The following is a 20,493-nucleotide window of genomic DNA, read 5'->3' on the forward strand; positions in this document are numbered from 1 at the left end:
CTCCTGGCTGTAAAAGTAACATTGATTACCTCCAGCTCCGTGATCGCTTAATCAGAACGGGATTATTTTACGCGCCCGCATCAGTGGCCGCTGCCTCAATACGATTTTCCCCCCTCTTTGAAAAGAAAAATAGCTTTTCCCTTTCCTTCTGAAAGCCAACAATACCCGGAGTGAGGCAGCTGGATCCTCCAGGATTTATGGGCTTTTCTCTCGCTTTCATGAAAGCAGGTGCCTTTGGGACCTCCATTGTCCCAGCCCCCCCACTCATAATAGGACTTTCTGCAATGACAAAATCCCCACTCCGAGCTCCCAAATACCTCAGCCGCAGGAGCTGTGCCAAGGTGTCCCCGGAGCATCCCAGCAGAGCGGGCAGGGGGCTGTCGGGCCAGGCGAGGAGCTCCTGTGCCCGAGCCCAGCCCCGCGGGATGCGGGGCAGGAAGGTGTGCGGCCACCCCGCACCCTGCTCCACCCAGCCTGCCTCGCCCCAGCACAAAGCACACTGCCCCTATTCTTTCGGCCTTTGTAGCCATATGGCAAATCCATGTAGACACAGCCAACATCCATTTATTCAGGCACATAATGTCCCGCAACAGGGAACAATTGGAACTTTGTTTGCTTCTATTATTGATGCGAATGGGCGACAGAGAGAGAGAGAGAGGGGAAAAATCATTTAACTATAAGAGATATCCAGCTAATTATGAACCATATGTGCCTATAGTTTCAAAGCAATCCAATGAAGTTCATTTTAAATCTAGACTACTTTATTAGTACTGAAGACAGATGTCTCAACAGTACATGCATCAGAGGAAACCATGTAAAGAAGTTCTTGAAATATTTAACTAGGACTCATTCATTGTCAGAAGGGCTTTAAAGTGCCCTTTATCATGAGAATACATGGGCAGAAACAGAGGGAGGCTGCCCGTCGTTACAGCCAGCCCACTTACCCCTCAGCGAGAAATCCCAAATCCCACTTTGGATTTCATGACAGGAATATTTTTTGGAAAGGATGCACGATATCAAGGGTCTAGAAGGAGCGATCTTACAGCTCATCGCAGCTACAAAAAGACAGGTCAATATCTGAGCTGCTTCCATCCTAGGCTGAAGCCAGCTATGCTCTCAGAGGAATAACCTACCCCAAACCACTGCTCCCTCTCCCGTGGAGGAGAGCTGCACATTTGGGAAACGGCTGCTGCACTTCCAAGACAGGAGCTTTAATGCTGCGAGACCTCTAGAGCTTTGTTTCAGGCAAGCATCTCCCGATGCAAACCCCGTGGTGCCTACCTAAGCAGAAGACTGAAAGGGAAGCTCATCAGGAGAAAGTCTTTTGGACCCCCTTTGCCCCCAGGAAATGCAATTATAAGCAAACAACCTTGGCAGAAAGCTTAGCGCTATCTTTATGAGTGCAGCAACATCTACCAGTAATTAAGCCACTTCAGTTAGATGAATGCAACATATGGTTGACGCTGGGAATCATTCTCCTGCCTAGCCACGACTTTTCTTTCCAGGCCAAAACTTGTTCTATTATCACTTAGAATAAACAAAAAAGCTGCTTTCCACTTCTTGAGCAAATATTTGTCTCTAATGAGCACGAGGTGTAGGTAACAGGACAGGGGAAAATGGTCATTTTTAAAGCATAATTTCCTACATTTGAGTATAGAAATAAAATAGATCCACTAAATGCTCAATTCACTTACAACTGGTTGTGTTTGCTTAGTAGATCTGAGCAGAGTATACACGTGGGGAGAAGAAATTGAATTGACCATATTTATGCAGAGAACCAGAAAGAAGTAGTGCATGCATATAGGTATACGTGTATACGTGCCTCCCTGCCAACAGCCCATACCCCCTCAGAACTGTTCTTCTGTACATGTTTTCGGAACAAATCAGACCCAAACACAATCCCAAAGTCTCTTTGTAAGATTAAAAGATATAATTCTGTTTTTCTAGTTAACACTTTGTGAACAGAGCAGAAAGGAAGATACTAAGCAGTTTGAAGAGCTGCAGAGGCCATAAAACCCCTGAAACGGGCCTGGCTACGAGAGGAAAAGTAGCTCTAACTCATAGGCACAGGACAAACAGAGTTTTGGAGCCCTATCCCCTGTCAGCATGGCCAAGCCTCTGCTCCAGGAAGATTGGCAGCCAGCAGTCGTGCAGCCTCACATCTGCACCCATGGTGTCATGGGGACCCAAGCTGTGGGGATGCAGGGACAGCACCGTGCAGCATGTGGGTTGGGGTAAGGGGATACAGGTGGAGCAGAAGCAGGGCTAAGGCTGGTTTAGGCTCTGCATGTGTTTTTGGCTAGATGAAGAGGAGTGCTTAGAAATGGTTGGCTATGGAGCGTCTCAGACCAGCACTCAATTATTAGCTTCCATCTCTCTTTTCGTTGGTTCCCCATCATTAAATACAGATAACAGCACTCATGGCTTATATATTAATCCATTCATGTTTGAAAAGCACTCTAATACTACAGCGAGCTGAACCAAATAAATCCAACAGGGAAATTATTAATGTCTTTGGTCAGGGCTTGAACAGTGCACAGTTAATAAGACCCAGCACTGTCCATTGAACAGAGAGAAAAAGCCAAACTGAGCAACTGCTCATTAAGCGAGCACTGTTCACCCTGTGCACTCAGTGCGATCATTTAATTAAAAAGATTTTATCATCATGCACAGACACAAGGGGGCAGAGCCAAGGTCTTCCCTGGTCCTCGCCGTTCCTGGTTTCCCTTCCTGCAGCCCTGCGCATCGCTCACCCATCCTCTTGTGTCATATGTGGCAGAAAACGCCACGTTCAAAGTTCAGCCCTGCTCTGCAGCACAAACCTCAGAGCATTTCTCAGGTGCCACCTAAGAAAAGGAACCTAAAAACATTCAATGCCTTTTTTTTTTCCTCCAGTCTTTAACACTCAAAAATCACTACATGAGCTTTGACAAGGCTTTTCACTCTGCCACAGCTTGCCCCCCATCCCCGCCGACTCTTGAGGTGGGGATTGGGAAGATTTCCCAAAATCACGCATATGCAGAACCGTGACGCCAGACCCTGGCTCCCACCAGCCTTTCCACTACAGTCACCCTCGGAGCTCTTCTGTGCCCAGCCATGATGTGATGCAAAGAAGTTTTTCCAAGAAGGAAGATGCTTTGATCCCAGATATTTTGGAGTGTTACTGGACAAGAGGGACAGGAGTGTGCAGCCATGCCTGCATGCCACTCTGTGACAACACACATGCAAGCCTTTCATCTCGAAAAAAATCAACCCAAAAATGGCCCCACAACAAATTCACCAACACCACCCAGTCCCATTTTTACATTAAAAACCCCAGGGAAGCCCCTGCTTGGGTCACATTAGGCAGCTTGAGACACACTGGGAAACGAGTCCTACAGCAGTTCACTCTGGAAAACAATGGGCATGAATTAAGTTGTTTTCATACACTCGGGGGTAATTGGTTTCGCAAAGCCTGTTTTCCCTCGGACTTTCATTCAAGAAGTTTTCAAAGGTGGCTCTAGTTAGCAGGGCTTCAGCTCTGCTTGGGCTGCACAGCATCCCATCCACTGGCTGTGGGTCCCCAAAGCTTTGGGCAACAGCTTGCAAGTTTTGCTCTCTCCCAAAGGGAATACCAAAATCGTCTGTGAACTCCTGGGGGTCTTCCTCCACACACGCACATCTTTAGGCTAAACCCATTTTTGTTTCAGTAACCAAACAAGCCAGGATACATATTCTTCCAAAGAGGGATGCCCATGTTTTGTGCCAAGACCAAACCTTTTGAAGCTTTCAGCCAGAATTTTCTGCTTTGCATTTTACACCTGATGTCAGACCTTAGCAATGCCACCAGTCTGGCCAGTTTAAAATGCTTTCAACCAGTTAAAATGAATCCAGGAGGCATGGTGCTGGAGGCATGTTATTGGTGAAGCCTGTGGCAGTGCAAGTCTAGGCTTTGTGTGCCAAAAGCTAGGGATGCACCCAGCAATGCTCACCTTAAAGCTCCTACAAGCATTGGGGTGAGCAGCGAGCACTGGCTCTCTTCCATAGTCTGGAATCTGAAACAAAGCCATAAAGTGATTTTTCCCCAAATCACCCACAAAAATCAATGGCAGAGCCAGATCTGAATCCCAGCTGGGTGCCTGAGCCCAAGGAGCACAGCAGGTTACTGAGTATTGGAGGGTTTGACAGCACTGGAGGGAAAAAACACGTATTTAATTTGCACGGGGGTGGCAAAAGGCATGTCCCTGACACAAAGCCCACCCCTCTGCCAAATTTCACGCCCCCCTTCCAGTGCATAGTGGGGCAAACCCTGGCAGCAAGCAGGAAGCTCTTCTCCCTATCAGCATCGCTCCCAAGCTGGGGCACTTCAAGAAGCAGCCTTTTTACAGTGTGAATAAAATAAAAGCTGCAGTTTGTGCTTGCTGTCTGGTGTAACACTTCCAGGCAGCAGCAACCATGTCTTTGGGGCAATACGGAGAGATATTTGGGAATAACTTCCATAAAACCACTGTTACCAAACACCCATAAAACAGTGCAAAGGCACCTTATCAGAGGGAATTAGCTGCAAATTAAAAGATGTGCTAAGATTGTGTTTTATTCCTACCTGCAAGATTTTTGAGGACTTGCTGCAAAATTCTCTTTAGCCTGTTAATCTTACCAAATAAAAAAGGGAAAAAAAAAAGGCTTCATCTGAGATCTATTAATGAGGAGAGAGAAAACAATTTATATTTGAAGCTTGATCTGTATTCACTGAACTGTTCTGTCAGAGACACAGGAAGGATAATGGGGGAAAAAAAGAGAGAAAAAAGAATAAAACTTTCCCCAGGTACTCTATTCCCCTAAAATTCAGCTGTACAGAGGCGGGATGAGTACAGGCTGAGGAAAAATACTGCAAAACATCCGCATGGACAGAGTTTTTCTTGACCCTGCGGAATATAATGGGAGATAAAGAGGTTGACCATTTTGGGAGGAGGATGCCTTCATTTCTCGATGTGACTGTAGATTATTTCGGCTTCAGAAGACAAGAATGTCCCTTTAACATCTGACCTGGCCTTTATTTAAGAGCAGCACTTCACGGTTCAGGAAAGACAGACAATTTTCTAATTCCCAGCTCTGCTGGAGGCTGAGGCAGCAACTTCCAGACAGGACACCTGCTAACACTAGAGAAATGGCATTATTATGTCTACAAGTTTACAAATCTGAGGATCAAAAAGCCTTTGCTTCTGCTGCTACTACACAGGCCAAGGACGACGACTTCTTCAAAACAGACTTTCAGAGGTTTTCTCCCCCCGCTCCAAGAAATGGTTTCTTTTTGCTTTCAGCGGATCGGTTTCCACGTGAAGAAGTCAATAGGCAAAGAGTTTCCTAAGTTTCAGTGCTGTGTAGCAGAAAGGGGATTAGACCTGGGGCCTTTTTACTGGCAAGCCTTTAAGCAAATAAATGTTCTTGAATTCTTAGAGAAACAAATCTAACTTAAACAGAAAGCCAGAATATATGGGATTTGCCCCTCCCCAACTTGAATTTAAAAGTGGTGGAAAAAAAAATCGGGAGAGAGAAATAATTACTAAAGATCTAAGGGATACTAGGGTTAAGTCTTTGTCCACAGTAAACGTGCTTTTATTTTTTGCTAGTCATCCCAAGGGGAATGGCTGTTTCCACCTACTCACCATGAGTTGTCAAGCACCAACACCCAGTGCAATGCAGTTGTTCACTTACACCAGCTCAGGTCAGTCCGGAGCTGCGATTCCCCAGCAGTGACAGAGGCAAAAAGAGATCTGTGCACACACACACAGTTACTCAGATCCTTACTCAGATCCTACCTGGTAAAAAAGGCATCACAGAGCTCCTTCTCACCCCACAGTCCCAGAGCTGATGCCTGAAGTCTCTCTCTTAAGGAACAAGTAAATCACAATGGGTAATCCTTGGTTTAACAGGTATTTTTCTTAAGCACCAAAAAACCCACTATATATATTATCCAAAACTCAAAAACTTAAAAATCCTGAGTGTGTGCATACACACATATTTATATATTTATAATACCTGAGAGCAGCCCCTTGCTCCAGAGCAGCTCCAGGTGCCTGCAGTTTGCCAGCACACGGAACACCTGGGTCAGCATTTGTGGGCTGGCTTTAATTAAGCCAGATAAGCAAGGGTAATTAAGGCAAAGCAGTCAGCTAATTTGCTTCGAAGTCAGCAAGGGAACAGTTAGCATCTTGCTCTAACAGACTAACCATAAAGAAAAAATAAAGTGTAGACCTGTGAATGAGCACAAAATGATAATCTGTGCAATAAGTTTGTCTCTCTGTACTGTCAAGCAGCTTTTAAGACTTTTATAACCCTAATATGTCTTAACATACACCTCCCTCTTCCCCTGCAGGCGTGGGGGGGCTGCTGTGTCCGGTCCTGGTCCTGTCCTGCCCAGTGCCCTCTCAGTCACCAGGCCACCGGTGGCACCCGCATCCCATCCACATCAACACTGGGTTTTGGGGAGGAAAATCCCAAAAGAGCGGGTGCTAAGGGACACGGCTTAGTGGTGGCACTTGGGTCAGGTGGACACTTGGACTCGATGATCTTTAAGGGCTTTTCCAATGTGACCAATCCTATGATTTTCAGCCCCAATCCAGCTTTACCAACCTACTCATGGCGAGGAAAGCTCATTTTCCCATCTCCCCAGGAAGACTGATTTTCCTGCCTGGATTTGGGCTGATTTCACCCCAAATCACTCAAGGAGAAGAAGGCTTTGCCCTTTCTTCCCCCATTTTTTTCAAAATTTTCCCATTTTTGGCTGGCAGGATGGAGAACGGCTGCGAAGGGAGGGAGCGGGGAAGCCGAGCTCAGGCAGGGATTTTAATCTGATCACTTCCCTGTCAAACTAATCCCTGCCTGACTCGGATCGGACTTTTAGAAACGTGCCTGGAAACCAAAAAGCAAACCTCATTTGAATGAAGCACACACTCCGCGGCCCCCATCTGCAAAGGGCCGCAATTAAATGCAAAAAAAAAAAAAAAAAAAAAAAAGGAGAGAGGGAGAGAAAATTAGCATTTTCCGCGGCCATCTGGCATGAGGAGCAGGCGATGGGGAACAAAAGGAGATTTAGGCAAAGGGGAGAGGCGAGTGTGCCATGGCATTGACCTGCAAATGAGCCTTTGTGAGCGAATTAAAGCTTCCCGGACCCCCCGGGACACCCCAAAACAGGCACCATTACAAACCATCCGGACAAAAACCCACTCATCAAAATTGTCTGCGTTTGGGGGGGGGGGGGGGGGGCGGCTGCATTTAAACCCGCACCTTGCCCGTGTCCCCCCGCTGTAATAGGCGCTTAATAGCGGCTGGGGGGGCACGGCCCCCAGCGCTGCTGTGCCGGGGGAGGGGACACACACATTTGGGGATGGATTCGCTTCCAGATGCTGCTTAGTGAAGTCCGGGGGAGGGGGGATAGGGTCGTTTGAAGGTGTATTGCAAAAATTAATCGGTTTTCTCTCTTGGGGAAAGGGATAACCAAGGATGCAATGGGCCAAGATGCAATGGGAAACTGTCAGGGCTGGAGCTTTTGTCATCCGCCCCCGGGACTCTTCCCTTTAAACTGGGGAAACTAGAGGATTTCGGGTTGGGCCCGAAAAAAAAAAAAAAAACAAAACCAAAAAACTAGTTCACCCCCCCATCCCTTCTCCATAGAGGGAACGAGGAGTGAAGTCGGGGGCCAGCTGGGGGAAGCTTGTAGCTGAAACGTGTTCCTTTTATGAGGCTCCCCCCGGGGCCAGCCCCATTGTAACCCGCCCGCTGCGTGGGCTCAGCTGCAGCCCCCGGCCACCGGCAGGTACGGGGGGGGGACAGCGCCGGGGCTGTGCAGAGCCGGAGGGGACTGCTGGGGGGGGACGGGGGGGGGGGGGGGGCATGTGCACGGCTGCGTACATGTGTGTGCTTGTGCGTGTGTATGTGTGCATGCATTTGTATGTGCGTGCTTGTGCATGTATTTGTGCATGCATGACTGTGCGTGTACGTGTCTTTGTGTATGTTTGTGCGTGCGTGTGTGTGTTTGTGCGCGTGTATGCGTACGCATGCATTTGCGCGCGTTTGTGCATGCATTTGCGCGTACATATTTGAGCATGCATATATGCGCGCGTGCATGCGCATCTGTAAGTGCAATCATACATGCGTGTGCGCGCGTTTGCTCCTGGAGTTGCTTCTGCAAAAAAAAAAAAAAAGAAAAAAAAAAACAAAAAAAAAAACAACGGCGCGCGTTTCTGCCCGCGCACCTCCGCGCAGGTGTGCACGGTCCCGCGCGCGGGCAGGGGCGCGGGGGTCGCGCCCGCGCGCGGGAAGAGGCGCGCGCCCCCCGCCCCCCCCGTGCCGCTCCCCGGGGCTCGCGGCCGCTCCCGCCGGCGGGCGCTGCCTGACGGGAGGGCGCTGACAGGAGGCTCGTGGCCGGCGGTGAGGGGACGGGGGTGGGACGGAGGGGGGACCCCCACCGCCTGGTTCCGCGGGGCCCTGCCCCCCGTGAGGGGCCGGGGAGGACGCGGGGCACACGCACGGTGCGTGAGGGGACCCCCGGCAGCTGGGGGAGCGGCAGGAGCTTGGGGAGGGGGCGCGGAGGCGGCGTCCTCCAGCGCCAGGTGATCGCTGGCAGCCCCCCGGCCGTGTGGTGTTTCGGGCCCCCCCGGGGGGGGGGGGGGGTTGTTGCTGGGTGAGCCGCAAGGAGAGGGGGCGGTGGATAAGGGAGGGTCGGGAGGGGACTGCCACCTCCCTGAAACCGGAGGTGAATAAATTATGACCGGCGAAAATCAGAACAATGTCTCGGAGCGAGTGTTTGCTAGAGAGTTACTGTTGTGGGCTTTGAAATCAATTGATACATAATTAGATTCCTCAAGAGAGGACAAACAAGGGCCGCCATTCACCGGCTCCTGCTCCCACATGCATCCCAAAGAGAGCGCAGGCTGCAGCCGAAACCAGCCAGCCAGCATTCTCCAGCACTAAAAACATATTCTGGCTTTGGGTGTTCATTTAACAAACAGATCCTTGAACCTTGCTTCTGTTTGCAGTTTATTTCGACCATGTTTCTTTGTGCTCAGTTCATTAAAACATGTCTCTTTTGAGATCTATTTTTACATTTCAAGAATCCAGTATTGTACTTTTTGTGGTGGCAGATGGCCCTAGACATCCAAGCATAAGCTCTTTTTTTTTTTCCTCCCCCCTCCGCCTTCTTTCTTAGGTCCTTTCTGTGCCGCTCTCGAAGCCATGAGCAGCAGCAGCCGCCATCCATCCCCTCCTGCGATGCCTGGGGCCAGCTCCCACAGCTCCTGCCCATGCATTGGGTGGAGCAGGAGCGGAACAGGAATGGAGCAGGAGCAGAGCAGACAGTGCTTTCCATACGGTAAGAGCACTTCGCACCTGGCTGCGTCCCGGTTGGGCATCTGGCACACCATCCGACTTCACATCCTGACCTTGCATTTGCCACCCATGACTCTTTTTGTGGTTTCCCACCAAGGGGCTTTGTTAGGTGGTGGGGATGAGGTTTATCTTTCAGAGGGAGGGGAAAAGCTAGGTGCTACAGCCCAGGCACACGATGGGATTCCTGAAAATAAAGATCTGGCTTTGTGGAAAAGTGCTCTGAAGGAACGGGTTAAAAAGTATGTAGCAATTGGAAAAGACATGGTAAGAGTTATTGAACAACACAGCAGCCACGCCTGGCCAAGCGGGCCGCCTAACTAAGGCAATGGCTCAGCTCCTCCCTCTGCCCTCACGCTTGATGTACGAGCAACAACCACTTCAAAACCTGTTATCAAACAAGGATCTGAGAGCTGCAGCCATTAGCAGAACTCACGTCAGATATGAATAGGATTAAAAACCAAACCAAAACATGCCAGCATCAAGACAAAGAAAGCTCTCTCAGGTGTTACAGACCCATCTCTTAGGTAAGGTGCCAGTCTGTACTGTAGCCTACAGCAGACTGTGTGTCTTGAAGGCATTACAGACAGAATGACAAATTCCTGCATCCTGTTAAACACTGGGATCTTCACAAGGAGGTAAGGTAAAGCTGACACAGGAGATATTTGGAAACTTAGGCAGAGGTAAAGCTGTCTCCTCTATAGCAAAATAAAATAAAACCTGGGAAGTTTTCCAGCAAAGATGTTTGGTTGGATAATAACCAAAGCAGAAGCACTCAAACATACACAAGAGTCTATTTTGATTATGTTGGTACAAAGATGTTACATGTTTATGTATATATCTGTGCATGTGCATATGCCATATCTGGGTTTGTGTGGTTCATTGCTTTACCTGGGTTAAGCAACAAGCTATGGGCAGAACCAGCTGAAGCTCTTGGTCCGTGCAAGCAAGACTGAGTTTTGCTGCTCCACAGATGGGGTGCACCCATGCCAACATAGGCTGCTGACACGATGGAGCGCCCTTCCTTGGTGCCCGCTTCGGTATCCTGGCCTTGAAAAGTCCATTGCTGTAAATAATTGCTCCCTTTGTGTCCTGAACCAACCCCATCCACTGGCAAACTCTAAAGGAGGAGAATGTGGATTAGAGTTGGCCCAGAAGTCATCCCATCTGCTTCAATAGTACAGCCTAGAGGTCCCAGAATGCATCTTGCTGCCTTTCTGGTGAATCAGGGCAGGAGGTTAATGCACACAGCTTGCTGGAACAGGTTTCCATTGGGGCTGCAAGTCCTCTTATGCTGGTGGCCCCAGCCACAACAGGGAGTGCAGACAGGACCACCAGCCATTCCTGGCTGGATATGTAATGTGCTTCAGCTGCACCAGGAGGATCCAACCCAGGATACCACTGCAGGCTCCTCCGGGATGAGCCTGTTTCAGGTTTGCCTCATGTCAGCCTCCAAAGAACCCCAGGTTTCTAGGAGTAGGCAGGAGGGGAAGAAACAATACAAGCGACTTCCTTTCCCCTCCATATTACTTCCCTTAAACTTCATCTGATGTGATGATGCTCACAAGTGAGTAGTGGCAGAAGAGATCTGTGCTCCCACGTTAGAAGCTATTGCCACCTTGATGAACACCTTGGGACTTCTGTCATTTGGACACTGTTCCTTTTACTGTCTTCCAAGTGCTTCTTCCCTCCATCCTCCACATTCAGAACAAGCATATAGGTGGAGAAGGCATGGGAATGGGAAGAGCCTTAGAGCTGCCAGCTGTAAGCAAAGTCTTGGAGAGGTCAGAAAAAGCACTACGTAAACAGAAGTAGTGAGCAGGAAGTGCTCACAGGGCAGGGAGTGTTTTGGGCTTGTCGGGGGTGGGAAAGGGAAGTCTCTGCAGATCCAAGCTTGATTCATCTTAATCCTCTTCAAAAAACATCCAGGCCCTTCCAACACCTGCTCTTTTCCTTTGCCATCATCTTTGTTATTGCTTGTCTTGGTTATTTGCTCAAGAGTATATTAGACAGCTCTAGAGCTTTTGCTGGTAGAAGCTTGAAAGCAGAGGCAAGGTGGTAGACATCCACTACTAACTCTCCCACAGGTAGCACAGTCCTTTGCAGGGACCAGCCAGAGGAGAGCTTTTAAGAGGAGCTTAGGGGCATCTGGAATTGCCATTTCCCCCCGTTGTACCGCAGATTAGATGAGGCATGAGGATGGGTGAGGAACATAATCAAGGACAATGGACAACCCAATGTCACATCACTTACCTGTGCTGCTGCCTGGAGGTCTCCCTCCTCCTGCAGGCTCCCCCAGGTCAGGGGCTCCCAGGGCAGGTGGAGCGGTTTCCCACCACCCTGTGAGGCTGGGGTCCTGGAGCACCAGCTCTGGGGTGGGCTCTGCCTACAAAGCGCTTGGTCCTTTCTGGGTGCTGGACGCCTAGGTACAGAAACCAGCCTTTTCTTCGTGCAAAGGGGAGGCTTCAGCCCTGCAATAGGAACTGCCCACATCACATTGCAACGTGAAGTGATGCAAACTTGTGTTTGTGCTGATTAAAGCCAGCAGGAAGGGCTAAACCTAGCAGGTTGTGAAATGGGAAGAGATCTGACTCCTTCATTTGCCCAAAACTGCCCAAATCCACCCAAACCACTGCCGGTGGGGAAAAGCGCCACAACAGCACTGTGTCATGTGTGTTACCTCTGCTGGTTCCACTGCACCAGAGCCCCTCGGCGCTGCCCCAGACTGCCCCAGAAATGCTCTGCACAGCATGGGGTGTACACCACCGAAAGCAGACACAGGAAGGACCAAAATCCTCACTGGCACCAGTTCAGCACCAAGGGGGCAAGAGCAGCACCCAAGGGTGGGACAGGATGGGGGTCACTGCCCCAGGTTTGCAGGAGGGGGGAACATCTTCCAAAATCTGCGCCACAACACGCACACAGAGGCTGTCTGGGATTCAGGCATTCCATGCACAGCATCCACCTGGAAAAGCAGAGTGGAGCAAGAAGAAAAAATGTTGTTGATCTCCAGCATAGAAAAAATCATCAGTTGAAAAATGACAACAAATAAGTCAATTTCTGAAACACGTGGACCAGAACTACCCACCAGGGGTAGAGGAGGCACTTGTCCAACCCTGGTGAGATCCACCTCCAACATCAGTGCTGGGCCCAGCACAGCTAATGCTAGCAACACTTACAAGATGCTAAAGGGGAATAGCAGATGATACCAGAGTGGGAAAATTCAGATGTCTGAGCTGCTCCCCTTCTCACAGCAGTGGGACTTTTCAACCAAGTTGTCTACTGCTGGAACAGCTGGTATCCAGTATTGTATTTTCAAGGCAGCACTGCAGAGTCACTTTTTCATTTTATTAATTCTGTGCAACATCCAGCTAGACCTCAGGTGCATTTTCAGAACTGTGAGTTTCATCTGTATCATCAGGCTGAAGAAAGCAATAATGAAAGGATGCTGACCCACTTCATACCTAAGATGCTTATCCATGCAGTAGGGCTAGAAGCTTCGATTTCTTTGTTTGATTTCTATTTCACTAAAATATGTATTTATTTCATGTAAGAATAAACTGAAATCTTTCCCCATGTCGTCATCCCACCTGTTCCACCCATCTCAACTTCCTCCAAGCCCAGACTGCTGCAATTAGAATTGAAATCAGTGAGTGTTTTAATTGGCCACAATTATGTGGCATGTTTAAATCTCCAGTGATAACAAAGAGAACATAATGAATAACCTTGATGATTTTTTTAGTTGAGCATGTACTGCTTTAGTTTTATTGCACAAAGAAAACACCTGAAGTGATTTTAAAATGAGTATAATGCTTAAAAACAACAACAACAACAAAAAAAAAACCACACACACAAAAGCCAGGAAGTAATAGTAAAATTAAAGCATTTCAATTTTGATTTTTGAATAGATTTTAAATACTGTAGATGTCATTTTAGATAATGTTTTATTAATAAGAGTTGATGTACATGTAATTTGGCCAAAGAGAGGTGGCAGAGTTGTTCCAGGAGCAAAATCTACCACTATACAAAATCAAAATGTACTATTTTTATGATGAGTATTTAGTTTTAGTAAAAGAAAAAAGCAGCAAAACATACAGAATCTCAGAGTTGTAAGTGCAGGGGAAAAAAAAAAGGATTGGAGTAGTATTTAAATGGGAGACAGAAATGAACCACTGGTAAAAACTACTTGAATAAGCCTATAGAAGATCTAAAAAATATCAGAAAACTAGTGAGGCCAATGCTAGGAATGTAAAGAAGGAAGGCTTAATAAAGGTATTGAAGAAATAAAGGGCAGTATTGTGGCAGCATCTAGAAAATCTGGGTGCCTCATGGAGTTTCTCTCAACTAGTCCTGGTTTTCAGTTGGCTGGTACTTTGTTCTTGCCAAAAAATCCATCTTCAAGAGGGTCCAGGCTAGGTTCATTGAAACATTGAAACATTGCTGATTAGGTATGGAAAACTTAAGTTGTTTTTGTGCTGCTAAATATGGAAATGGAGAAAAAAGGAAAGCAAATGAAATAGCAGTGAACGGAGCTGTTGAAGAGGCAGCAGTCTCAAAGCAAAGGGGAGGCCCAACCAGGAGGAGAAGCACAGAGGTTGTGAACAGAGAGACTGGGGAGCAAGTGACTGCACTGTGAAGGAGGATGTGCCAGGGAACTGGCCAGATCCCAGCTTGTCTCCTTCCTGAGGGATGGCCACCCTTAGCCCTGCAGCTGCTGAGACTGTTCCTAGCACACGCAGCATTTCACCATCAGTAGTAGCTTGTAACACTGGTGTGCCTGCCAACCAGCTCAGAGCACAGTTCCCCTGCGCAGAACACCAGGTTAAAACCTAGCTGTGCGCTTGTTGGTAACGTCAGGCATGGCAGTGCTTCTTTGAGGGCTCAGAGCATGATGCTTTTCATTTGTGATTTTTGCCTGGTACAAGGACTGTTTCTCAGCTAGGAACAAATCTACTTAGCTAACAACTCCGAAATATAATGTAAGGAAAATACCATTTTAAGCTCTTACCTGCTTAATTAGAAAGAGAAACTGATGAGTTGGTTTGCAGACTCCCTATAGGTAAATACAGAAAGTTTAAAACAATGACATCACCACACCCTAGCCAGATGTCCCTCCATCCTCAGTTTCCTTGGGAGAATCTGAGTGCATTGTCATTCACCTAGGACAGGGTCTTTTTCCAAGGCTCCTCTCAGAGCGAAGCAAGCAGGGCCAGCGGAGGCTCAGGTAGAGAGCTTTATTCATGAGGCTGCTTTTCTCAAATTGCTGGCCATACCTCGTCTGTGAGCATCCCAAATCTAGCAAATGGCACAGCAGCACTCATAGGCTGCAAGCTGAAGTCAATTACGTGCCAGGTGCACGTGATAGAGTTATTGCTGGCCTTCAAAATGTTCTGCAATCTGATCACACTTCCCAGCTTTTTTTCTCTTTTTTTTTTTTTTCCCAAAACAGAGCTAATAAGCTACTTTCTGTAACAAAAAACTAAGACTTTCACCTATTCTAATGGCTTCAAAAGCTGTGACTCTTAGAAACAAATCACAAGATAATCATAGGATCACAGGTAATGTCACTGCTGCCATTTTAAACATCTGTATCTTTGCTGCTCATAGCCTAAATACCATTCATTTCAAGCTGTAGCATAATATCTAGCAGTGAATTGGTGTGGCAGGCCAGTTTCCAAGGAGACATTAACCATAATCCTACCATTTTTGTAATCAGAAGAGCACTAAGCACAGCTGAGCTCCCACTGAACCCAGTTACAAGACCTTCATCACTTTCAACAGGAGGTAAAACAGGCTGTGAGGAACTGTGCACGCGTGTGATCTCGATGAATCCTCATTACAACGATAGCAGAAAGCACCTTTTTATTTTACGTGTGACCAGCAAATGTGTGCTTCTCTTCTAGTGGATGCACAGGGGAGATGGAAGAGAAACAGTCCTTTCCATTTGGTTGTTATCTAACAGGAATGACCAACATGTTCAGTAGCTTTCAATCCGGACTTTTCAGGCAGAGTAAAGCTGTAAGAGCCACCAATACCCTCAAAATAAGTCCAGAGGAACAGGAAACCATCATCGGATAGTCCTAGTGTCTGGTGTTTTCCCATATGCTTGGTAAAAGGCAACACATTTTATTATAGGTGGGACCCAGCCTTCTATGTAAGCCTTTGCTGAATGTATTTTACAAATCCACATATAACAAGCTGCTTGTAACCAGCATAGAAATAAGAAATTCTTACAGATAGCTTATTCTCCAGATAGGTCTGTTGCTTTGTTTTCTATGGCTATTTTCCTAAACATGTGCCATTGTCTGCTGCAGAGGCAGTGGATGAAGGACAGAAGCCTGACCTCTCCTGGCAATTACTGCTTTTATACAGTGAGATTGTTGCAGGCTGGAGCCTGATTTGTTCACCGTAACTACTGATTCCCCACAACCTCTCTCATCAGCTGTGGGGTTTTGCTCTGTATTAAATGTTCTCTTTGCAGAGCCCTTACTTACAAAGGCTTTGCTGGCACAGTGAAACTGCTGCCCAAAAATTCAGCTTGAAAATGGTTTCCAGGAATCTTCTCTTCAAGCACTGTACTGCTGGAATGATCTTCCCCTGCGCCCCCCTACAAAATGCGCAGCCAAATTCATGCCTGACGTAAGCCATCCAAATCCATGCTGCGCTGCAGAGCTGTCCAGTGGGTTTATCTCGCTGTGCACGTGATGCATGTCTGTTCACTTCATAAAACTCCCTTCCATTCCTGGAATTGTGAAACACACTTCATCCTTTCCTGGAATACCTGTATTGGTAGGCTTATCCAACAGCTTTAAATACATACCTTCATTTTGGTTACTAGGCAACTTTTGGTCTCACAACAGAGCAAACCCCATCCTTTTTTCAGTTGTTTTTGTATTTACGCAGATGGGTTACCTTGTCGTGACTTGTTGGTTATGACAACCAGACACAACCAGAGTGAAATTTTAATACCTTTTTTTTTTCCCCCCATATTAATCACAGCCAGGCACTCTGCTGGTATTTTAGGCAGAACAAGCGCCTAACTGCCTTGTTTTCACGTGGGCACGTGCATGTGTAAACAGTTTCCAGCTCTTTGGTCTGCAGGACAGGAAATCCTCTGCAGCCCAGCAGTGGGAGAGGCACAAAGTGGGCAGTGGTGGGAGGACAACAGCTATATATGCATAGAAATAGAAATCTGAGTTAAAGAGATGCGAAGGCTTCCACAATTCAGAAGAGATTTTATCTTTAGCATATAACGCAATTTACAGTTTTGGCTGCACGCTTTCCAAAACAATGACAGACACTCCTCCTGCACGTCTTGCTTTCTGCTCATTTCTCTCTCTGCTTGGATCGTTCACCTAAAGGGTTGTGACCCATATTTTCACTTCGGCTGTTATAAAGGGTTATTTTGACGTGAGTGCCCTGGCTTGGCTCCGTTTCCACGTGAGCGAGCTGCTGTTTCCGGATGTGCTGTAATCAAGGCCCCGTTTACGCTGCGACAAGTTGGTCTTGAGCTCTGCAGCAGGCTTCCTGGACTTTTTTGTTTTGTTTTTTGTTTTGGTTTGGCAGCGGCCAAGCTGTGCATCAGGATTTCTGTGAGCTTGAGTATGAGCTGCGTATGAATGCTAGGGCTGGTATGGAGACCACTCAGTGAAGAAAAAAAAACCTGAAGGACAGAGCAGACTGCATGCAAATGACATCGTTTAACTTCTGTTATTTTACTCTGGCTGCGTTATACAGTGTGAGCACTGACAATAACACCACAGTCCAGCAGCAGAAGCATACATAGCCATAAAATTTTAGTTATTAAACACTTTTCGCCCTGTCCCTCTCCCTTTCTCCCATTTACTGCTCATTTTCTTGCCCAGCTTGCATCTTGCCAATGGCATTGCACCTGGTGGGACACTCTCTCCAAGTGAATCCAGACACATATGCAGATGTCATACTTTACGTGAGCATCCATGGTGATGCAATACTGTAATAATTACATCTAATAATAATCACAAGCCCAGCTGAAGCCTCTCTTAATGTGAAGGGGGCCATATCAAGCCCAACAGCCCTCACCAGTGCCAGCAGTTGGCATGAGGGGTTGTGTAATGCAGGAATGAGAGGACGCCGGTTGCAGCTGTGGCGGTGCGGAGGCTCGTGCTGTTCAAGCTGCTGGAGTTCTGTTCCACAAACCTAGAGAGGGGGCTTTGGAGAAATTGCTAAATTTTGGAACGTCCTCTGATGGCTCTCTCTGGAAACATCCATAATTAACTGCCACAAAAATTCCACCCAGGGCCCCCTTCTTGCAGAAGAGTGCTGCACACAGGTCCTGATAGCATCCGTATGGGCTTCGAAGGACCCAAGCATGAAGTCTGGCACACGGCTAGCACTGGCTGGAGAGTGATGAAAGATAGTGGAAACTGGAGATGGGACCCCAGCCCAGAGTGCAGCTGGAAATGGTGCCAGTGGCATTTCTGTGCAGTTTTACAGACTAGGGATGCTGTTTGGCCGCAGATGTTGACTGCAGTAAAACACGCACAAATTGTATAGTACAAATGTTGCTGGATTTAAAAGTTTCCTTGAGAAGTAATGCAAGTTTGCAAATCCGGAAGGAATATTGTTGGGACTTGTCGAAGTGCTCAATATAAACTGTAACACGCAAGCCATTAAAATGAAGATATTTGGCATTCACAGTTACACATATGGGCCTTTCAAAACCATTCTTCTGGTTTGGCAGCTCCTGCAATCCTTGAATGATGCATGACTTAGTTTTATACATTCCTGTAAGATGCTTCTGCGAAGCTGGCATTTTTTTAAAAGCTTGTCACTTGTGAGTTGGAGAAGAAAGCTGACTACAAAATGTAGGTCTGGTCTGAGAGAAAGTTGTGAAACCCACTCGCTTGCGTGGTTACTTTTCCAAATCCTAGCTGGTGTCTGGGCTTTGTGTTCAGTTGTTCGCCTGGCTACTTCTTGATGCACAGATCTTGAAGCAGACATTTAGAAGCACCAGCGAAGCAGGATATGCAAACAAAATGTCAGAGCTGTCCGAGGCCGGGGACACTTTCTGTGCTGATAAGCGACTCCTATGAGTGGCCAAACTGATCCATCTCCCTCTCTGACAGTGCCTTTGTCTAAGGGGACTGTTGAGTGAGGCTTTAAGGCTAAGCAGAGGATAAAAACTTAAAATTGACCATGTCCAATGACTGCCTCAATCATGTGACATTTCCTCCATGTACATAAAGGCATAATTGACACTTTGGACCTTGCAGATGTTTTGCAATTCATTTGGTTCCCACAAAGATATCAGAAAGTAAGTCTCGTGAACTGGCAATACTGTGCTTTCCTCTGAACATGTTCTTATCGCTAAAACGTATTTAGATGCAAATCGCACCATGTCTCATGGCCCCACTTGTTTTGTTTTGCTTTTTCCTTCCCATTGCCTCTAAACAGACTGTGCCATCATTTTTTCCTGAAAGTATAAAAATACTCAGACATTCCTGAAAAAAACAAGTACACTTGTCTTCTTTGCAAGCGATCTGATTCACACGCCAATGTCAGTGTATCCTTTTGCCTTCTGCTCATGGCATTCTGCTTTATGCTTCCTAATTTAATTTGTCTTTCTGTCTGTTCAGTGATCCTTTCCAAAGAGAAATCTCTTTGCTGAGAAGCTATTTGCAGTGCTCTCAACAGAAGCAGATGCTGTGAACAACTGGTTGGCTTCATCTGGGTCTCAGAGGTCTGGACAAAGGAAGAATAGCATGGTCCAGAATGTTTCTTCCAGAAACAAAGTGAGTTCTGTGATTCCTTTCCATACTGCAGGTGCCACTTCTGCTTCTGCCTGTTTGGCTTCACATTTCTTTAAACAATGACAAACTATATATATATATATATATAGAGAGAGAGAGAGAGAGAAAGAGTTAACCGTCCTTCTGGATGCTACAGGCACACCCTTCCTTCCTTCCTTCCTTCCTTCTTTCCTTCCTTCCTTCCTTCCATCCATCCATCATCCACACTCCTTGTTTTCTCAGATGATGAAGCTTATGCCAGCCTCAGCCACTAAAACAGGGCAGGAACTCAAAAAAGCAAAACTTTACAAATCAACGCCAGTCAAAAAAAGAAAGCAGAGCTCCCATTTTATTTTTCTTCAGAGATGTAGAGACAGCCATTCTCATTCAGGAGCCAAACTGTGTGCCTTACTGTCCTGCATTTCCTTTATTTTCCTTTCCTAGCCATTTAAAAAATAGTTTTGAATACACTTGGTGATGCTGTATGTGAGGACTGACTGTGGTAGCTGGGCTCCTCTGTTCACTGCCTGCAGATACCCTGGGCAGCTGGCTTCTCTGAAGGTGGCGCGGTTTCTCCCTCTCTGTCTATCCCTTTCCTCTGCTCACACAATGCACAAGAAGAATATCTGAAGGTCACAAAACCTTACCACTAAACTGCATGAAATCGCAAATCTGTGATTCTGCTGCAACACAGCACTGAGGTAATTTTATCACTTTCAAACAAGGTTCTAAAATATAAAGGTACAGCATCAGGAGGATGACTAAAAATGGAAGGAACAGCATAGAAGGAATGACTGAAAACTTCAACTTTGCTGGATCAGTTCATGTATTACCCTTGTCTTCTCTCACAACCAGGCTTATTGCAGCCTTGGTTAGGGCAAGATCATTTCCTACTGTAGAAGGCTTGTTATTTGTCCATGGAAAACCTAATAAGAATCAAAGATACTGGTGAACAAGTTTGGGTGAACCCAAAAAAGAAAAGTTTGCCATTTTAATAGCGGAGGAATTAAGGCTATAACAAACTTCAGGGAAAGGAGTGGATCCTGGTGTCTTCATGCCAAGACTGAATGACTTTTTGTAAGATAATGCCTAAGTCAGACAAATTGCTTGGCTCAGGGGAGAGTTACTGGGTGAGATCTACGGCCTGCGTCATACAGAAGTTCAAGCCAGCCAGTCTAATGGGCTCTTCGGCCCTTAAAACCCATGCAACCAGGAGCTGCAGGATGTCTTGAGTCAAGCAGAAAAATTCCCTGCCTTTGCAGGCAATCACAGATTAAAGAAGTGACATCTTACAGCTGGCACGGCATTTTGGCCCCCAGCATTTACACTAGGGTGATGTTGCACAATGCCTCTTCTCTGA

At 46.9% G+C, this 20,493-nt stretch overlaps 2 long non-coding RNA genes across 2 annotated transcripts in view; one reads left to right on the forward strand and one right to left on the reverse strand.

Moving 5' to 3' along the window:
* Nucleotides 1-3,261: 3,261 nt before the first annotated feature.
* On the reverse strand, nt 3,262-6,065 carry LOC106042596 (uncharacterized). Its single transcript, XR_001211212.3, has 4 exons — nt 5,833-6,065; nt 5,646-5,753; nt 3,972-4,034; nt 3,262-3,389 (listed from the first exon to the last, which is right to left on the reverse strand). It is a non-coding gene; the product is annotated as an uncharacterized lncRNA (long non-coding RNA).
* A 2,228-nt stretch (nt 6,066-8,293) lies between these two features.
* Nucleotides 8,294-20,493, forward strand: part of LOC125183117 (uncharacterized) — a 53,177-nt gene continuing 40,977 nt past the window's right edge. The window contains exons 1-2 of the long non-coding RNA XR_007164326.2: nt 8,294-8,409; nt 9,188-9,349. This is a non-coding gene — a long non-coding RNA (uncharacterized lncRNA). The remainder of the gene's footprint in view (nt 8,410-9,187; nt 9,350-20,493) is intronic.

Source organism: Anser cygnoides, chromosome 5 (genome assembly GCF_040182565.1).
Source record: "Anser cygnoides isolate HZ-2024a breed goose chromosome 5, Taihu_goose_T2T_genome, whole genome shotgun sequence".
NCBI classification, from domain to species: domain Eukaryota; kingdom Metazoa; phylum Chordata; class Aves; order Anseriformes; family Anatidae; genus Anser; species Anser cygnoides.